The 7224-nt window shown below is 37.9% G+C and overlaps 1 pseudogene; it reads left to right on the forward strand.

Moving 5' to 3' along the window:
• The first annotated feature begins 1618 nt into the window (after nucleotides 1-1618).
• LOC145627653 (putative calcium-transporting ATPase 13, plasma membrane-type pseudogene) lies at nucleotides 1619-5449 on the forward strand (annotated as a pseudogene).
• Nucleotides 5450-7224: the final 1775 nt, after the last annotated feature.

Genomic DNA, 7224 nt, shown 5'->3' on the forward strand with positions numbered 1-7224 from the left:
AAGCATGATCAAGGCGGCGTTACGTATGAAGGAGGGAGTGGGAAAGTGCATTTCAAATGGGAGACAAACAAGCATAACGGAAGATGTCTGGCTAAAAGGTGGTCGAGTTGCCTTTAAGGAGTCAATAGGAGAGGAGGACAAATCAAAATATACAAGGGTAAGCCACCTTCTCAACGAGGATGGCAGCTGGAATTGTGGTTTGGTTAGGCGACTTTTTCCTCTCCACACTGCAAGATACATCTTATGCACCCCGACCCTACCACTGCCAAATGAGGACGAAGATATCTGGATTGCTGATAAAGCGGGAAGGTATTCAACTAAGGAAGGGTATTGGTGGATGATGAAGAACGGACAAACAGATACTGAGCAATGGTCCAACTCATGGAGAGCGCTATGGAAACTCGACATACCAGGGCGATGGAAAATACTGTTGTGGAAAATCTTACAAGGATGCACGAGTACTAAGGAAAATTTACAGAAGAGGGGTATTGAGATCAGCGAAATTTGTGAAATGTGTGGAGATGCTAGTGAAACAGCTGAACACCTATTTCGAGATTGTTCGATCGCTAAAAGAGTTTGGGCTTGTGGCCCATTGGGAATCCAAACGGGTGGGCTAGACCCACCCTTGAATGTTTGGACACGAAACCTGATCCAGTACTTGTCAAAAAAACTCAGCACCCGAGCAACTCACTTGCTTCGCAGCCATGTTATGGAGTATCTGGATACATCGGAACGAGGTGACCTTTAGCAAGGCATCGCCTAACCCAAAAAGGATCATGGCGTTGCTAGAGGAATCGGTTTCGAGGTTGAAAGAAAATAGGGTGAAAGAAAAGTCGTATCCTAGAGAGAGTGGAGAATTAACCTTGTTCTGGTCAAAGGGAGTGTGTGAAGAAGGTTCGCTAATATCAGTGTTTACTGATGGAGCATGGAAGATGACCAAGGATGGGATTAGCTCGGCGGGAATAGGATGGGTCATAAAGAAGGAACATATGGAAATTGCTAGCGGAGGGAAAGCAGTGATAGCTTCTACTCCACTACATTAAGAACTTCTGGCAATCAAGGAAGGCTTAATTCGAGCACAGGAACTGACCAAATCCGTTGAGGTTTGCACAGACAGCATGGAAGCAAGGAACTGCCTACAACATCCTAATACTGCGCCATGGGAGGTTCGAAGGTTAGCTCAGGATATCATCAAAGGTATTGACAATCTCGTGTACTTCTGTTGTAATAAGGTTCCTCGGACAGTTGTCTCAAAAGCCCATGCGTTAGCCCATGAGGCAAGGAAACAACGGGGGAACTAGTATTATTAACATTTGTTTACAAGTTACCAAAAAAAAAATTAAAAAAAAAAAAAAACTTTAAAAAACGAGATAATGATCAATAAAAGATGAAATTAAAAATCTAGGGAAAAGTGAGAAACTACGGTGGAATTTTCTCTATGCGCGTTTGATGTGACTCATGTGACTATGTGAGTACTCACTACTATAAATATGAAACCTTTATTGTTTTTTTTTAAAGCAACTATAAACCTAGTTTACCATAGAAAATCAAACCAAAATACAAACTTCCTAAGATCATTCATCTCTGTCAGTTGATTCTTTTTCCTTGATTCATATCCATGGAATTACACCAACGTAAAACAACAAACCATTCCAATCACACCGTCAACAATGACGCACCATCCATTTCGAAACCTAAATGTTTATGGAGTTTGCCCTGCAAAACTGCTTACTTCATTGCTGTACTATCCAAAAGAGTCCTCCTCAAGAACACCCAGCACGTAAGAAGGGTTGTTACTCCCCGTTCTCGGTCCTATACTGCCGTTTATGTTGAATCTGATTTTGCTTCTTCGAGTTCATGTTTTCCTATAGATCAGCAAACCCTCTCTTCAGTGACAAGGGAAAAGAACATTGAATCACTTTCGCAACTTGGTGGTGTAAACCATCTTGCTTTAACTTTAGGAACCAACAATGCATTTGGTGTGAGTAGCACCAATACTACTGATCTTTCACGCAGAAAGACTGTATATGGATCTAATGTTTTCCAAAAACCACCTAAAAAAACCTTCCTCAGTTTCGTTATTCAAGCCTTGAAAGACACCACAATCATCATACTTCTCCTCTCCGCATGCCTATCCCTTGGATTTGGCATGAAGCAGCACGGCCTAGAAGAGGGGTGGTACGATGGTGGAAGCATCATCCTTGCTATTTCTCTTGTCGTTTCTATTTCTTCCATCAGCAACTTCAAGCACAGCCGAAGGTTCACAAAGCGCTCCAACATTAGCAGTGACGTACAGGTTGAGGTGTTGAGAGATAGACACCGCCAACATGTTCACATCTTTGAAGTTGTTGTGGGAGATATCGTGTATTTGAACAAAGGAGATCAGATTCCGGCTGATGGATTATTCTTGGATGCATACTGCTTGAAGGTGGATGAATCAAGCATGACCGGAGAAAGTGATCATGTTGAGGTCAATGACAAAAATAACCCGTTTTTGTTCTCTGGCACAAAGGTTACTGACGGTTGTGGGAGGATGCTGGTTACTTCAGTGGGGGTGAACACTTCATTGGGTGAGATGATGAGTTCCATAAGTTGGGATTTGGAAGAAGAGACTCCGTTACAAAAACGGCTTAACAATCTCATCTTAAACATTGTTAAGGTAGGGATTGTAGTCGCTTCACTAGCACTTCTTGTACTGTTGGTACGCTACTTCACAGGACATACTAGAGATGAGCATGGAATCCGGGAATTCAATGGAAGGAAAACAAGACAAAGTCATGTAATGACTGCAGTCTTAGATATGGTTTCTGCTGCAGTAACCATTGTACTTGTTGTTGTTCCTGGAAGTCTCCCTTTAGCTGTGACTTTAACTCTCGCGTATTCAATGAAGAAGATGGTGAGAGATAATGCCATGGTTAGGAGTCTCTCAGCTTGTGAGACAATGGGGTCAGTCACTACCATATGTACTGACAAAACGGCTACTCTTACTCTTAACCAAATGAGTGTCACTGAATTTTGGCAGGGGAAAGAAGTTGTACAAAGGCCACTTTCTTTATCAGAGAATGTTCAAGAACTGCTCCATCAAGCAGTTGGGTTGAACACAACAGGAAGTGTCTGTCAAATACCTTCAGAGCCAATTCTTGAGATATCTGGCAGTCCCACAGAGAAAGCAATCCTCGAATGGGCCGTTCATGTTTTGGGCATGGAGATGAGCATGCTAAACAACAGTTTCAAGGTTCTGAAAGTAGAAGCCTTCAATTCAGAAAAAAAGAGAAGGGGGGTTATGGCTAGGATGACGAGTAATAAAATGGTGCATGTGCATTGGAAGGGAGCAGCAGAGATGATACTAGCTATGTGCTCGAACTATTACAACCAAGAAGGGATGACTGTGAGGTTGGAGGAAGAAGATAAAGAATATTTCCAAGAAATAATTCAAAATATGGCGGTTCAAAGCCTAAGATGCATTGCTTTTGCTCATAAACAAGGGGAGGAAGATGGTATCATGCAGCAGCTCAATGATGGTGAGCTCACTTTGTTGGGTATAGTTGGATTGAAGGACCCATGTCGACCTGGTGTTCTAGATACAGTAGAATTATGCAAGAAAGCACGAGTTAATGTCAAAATGGTCACAGGAGACAATATTTTCACTGCCAAAGCAATCGCTACAGAATGTGGAATTCTCAAACCAGACGACCAACTACATGAAGAAGCAGTCATAGAAGGTACTCAGTTCAGAAATTACTCACTTGAGGAAAGAATGGCTAAAATTGACAACATTCGAGTAATGGCAAGATCAACTCCATTCGAAAGGCTTCTCATGGTCCAATGCTTGAAGCAGAAAGGTCATGTTGTGGCTGTGGCAGGCAATGGTACAAATGATGCTCCTGCCCTTAAAGGAGCCGATATTGGATTATTGATGGGTGACCAAGGAACTGATGTTGCAAAAGAGTGTTCTGATGTAGTCATCTTAGATAACAACTTTGCTTCTGTTGTCACCGTATTGTGGTGGGGGCGATGGATATACAATAATATCCAGAAGTTCATTCGGCTGCAGCTGACAGCAAACATAGCCGCCCTTGTAATCAACTTTGTCACCGCAATTTCTTCAAGAAATGTTCCTTTGACAGCAAGCCAACTGCTATGGGTGAACTTGATCATGACTACCATAGGAGCATTAGCTTTAGCCACTGAAGAGCCGACCGAAGATCTCATGGAAAAAGACCCTGTTGGAAAAAATGAGCCACTGATAACCAAAGAAATGTGGCGAAACCTTATTGTACAGGCACACATGGCTGCTTTGTTAACCCTGCAGTTTAAAAGCCCGTCAATCTCTAAACAAAATTCAAAATTGATAAACAAAATTTGTTTATCAAATGGTAAAATTGTAAATAAATCAACAACTTTTTATGAAATATGGGTCCCACTGTTGTTGATATATTTACGAAAATGTCATGACCAGGTGTTTATGTTGTTTTATTTACCATTTTGCCATTTGATAAACAAATTTTGTTTATCAAATTGATTAACTAGGACTTCCTCATCAATTTTCGTCATATATTAATTAAATTTTCTGAAGAAATTTATCCATTAATTAATTACTTAAAAGTATATCCATTTTTTGCTTTTTTTTTGGCAGCTTAATACAAAATGATGCATTTTAGGATAGTACTGGTATTAAAAATAATTTCTAGAAGATAAAAATATACAAGTAGTAGTATTTAAAATATTTTGCCTCAAAAAAAAAAAAAAGATATTTAAAATATTTAAAAAATTATTTTTAATTAAAATTACAAATAAAAAAAAATCAAAAAACAAATAATTGTACCGTTCATTTAAAAAAATTATGTTAGTCAAAAGTCATAAGACTACATTAATTATCACTAATACGGAGTACGAAGTACGGAATAGTATACAAAGATTACAAAGTTAATAAGCGCCTGGATTTTTGACGCAGCTAACCAAAATCGAACTACAAAAAAGGTTAGATCTCACTGTTTTTGTCCTGAATTCACTTTTTGTTTTCTTTTTTCGAAAGTTCCTTAATTTATTTTTTTATTATTTTTTTTGATAAGATCCTTAATTTACTGTTTGATTCTCCGTAATATAAAATCCACTCTAATCACTTATTAAAAAGGAGGAAAGAGGAAAAAAAAAACCTTGTAATTGTAAAGTGAATACCGAAAATACCCCAACCCGAATCCTTCCGTCACTAATCAACATTCCCAGTTTAGTTAACACATCGACAATTCAACACCATCACAGAAAGCACAAGAAACAGAAACAGAGACAAAATAAAAATACCTCGGGTGGTTAATGTAGGTGGAGACGGGGGTTCTGGTTGAAGCGGTTTCTGAGCTTTCTCCTCTCCATTGAAGCGGCTTCTGATGTAAGAGAGAAAGAGTTAGGGGATGAGAGGGTGTGTGGCCGTGTGGGTGGGGTTGAGGTATAACCATGGGTATAATTGTCCATTCAATCAAATTCAAGTCTGGTTTAACAGTCAACTGATTAAAGGGGCGTTTATTTAGTTTAAACTAGTTTTCTGGCCCGTGTAATGCACAGTATGTATGTATAGGTGTACAATATAAATTTTTATTTTATAAGATGTTTTAATTGGAAAATGAATAGTTTATATAGAAGAAGAAAGGGTGACAATTGAATGTTATTGTATAAGATATTAACTTAGAAGAAAGTGAATCAAATATCTTTCATACATATTCATTTAAAGTTAGTGCTAAATTAAAGGGGATTAATTAACTAAAAGGTGAGCTAACATGTGGCGTTGGTGAAAAATAAAGTTTACATGTGGCATGTTGAGAATGATGGTTTGTGTTTTTAAATACTAACTAAGTATAGATATAAATATTGAAAATGAAGTGGAAAGGAAACAAAGGAGGAAAATAAAATGAATCATTTATTATTACAGAGTGTTGTATTACTTTTTTATTTGTTTGATTAAAAGATGAAAATGAATCATTTAACAGGAAATTAAAGTACGAGTATTGATTGATTAGAAGAGGCATAATATATGCCATACACTTTGGGTACCACTTCGGTACTATGGTGGATATTGATTGATTTTTTTTTAATAATAATAATACGATGTACGAAGTATTTGACTGCTCGGTTTCAAAAAAAAATAAAAAAATAAAAAGTATTTGACTACTCAATAGTACGTCTTTATGATATTCTAGTGAAGTTTGGTGATTGTGAAAGTTAAATATTCTCTCACATATAACAAACATAAGCCGCATGGACATATAACAAAGGGTTATCCTCACATAGTCACATGTACAAGATACAAATGGAAGAGCAATATTTTTGACAGGATATACTCTGTTGTGGTCCTCAACTACTCTCACAATAGGTCTGTCATATAGAGGTGAATGAGTATCTAAAGTGCAGTTTAGTATAAGAATTACTACCTCCGTTTCATATTATTTACAACGATTAGACATTTTTCTTTTCTATTTATGTCAAATTGTTGCAAATAATATGTAACGGGGGTAATATTTACTCGCGATCAATTCATCACAAAGAAATGGATTTTCTACTGCAACTATACCAAGAGTGTTAATTATTAAATGATTGAATTTCAGGCTTCTTGGCCCTAAATTGCTCAGGTCCTAATAATGCCCCATTCGATGGGGTGTTTAATGCGACACTAGGTCACACTTTTGATTTTTATGAACCATGTTTAAAGTGATTGTTTTCCTGTTTCCAATCTTTAATACACAACCCTGTGAGCCAATGGCTGGCTAAAAGCTGTGACTAGTTGTTTTCAATCAGATGACTTCAGGGTTTTAAGAAATAGCATGTAATATGTCATTTTGGACTAGATGCACAAGATGACGAGGGCTTCACATCTGGATCCTTGGCTTCTAAACACACTTTGTTAAACTCTTCAATAACTAGCCTGTCTCATCCTCTAAGCTATCTGTCTGTCCACCAGTGAATGTGTTTATGCCAACACATAATAACTTCCAATTCATGTTACATAGGCCATACTTGTTCAGTTTAAACGCGAACCACAATCCTTTCGCTTAAGCACAACAATTAGATCAAAGATGTTATATAGCTATACTCAAGCAAACTTATGAACCATATTGCGAGAGCTTATTAAGACATATTGCTGAGTTGCAAATAACAAGAGTATACCATACAAAACTTGAAAAAGGTGTATAGGCCTTCATGATCTGGCTGTTGTACTGTGATGAGGATCTTTCA

The sequence above is a fragment of the Chenopodium album genome, chromosome 4 (assembly GCF_948465745.1).
Source record: "Chenopodium album chromosome 4, dcCheAlbu1.1, whole genome shotgun sequence".
NCBI classification, from domain to species: domain Eukaryota; kingdom Viridiplantae; phylum Streptophyta; class Magnoliopsida; order Caryophyllales; family Amaranthaceae; genus Chenopodium; species Chenopodium album.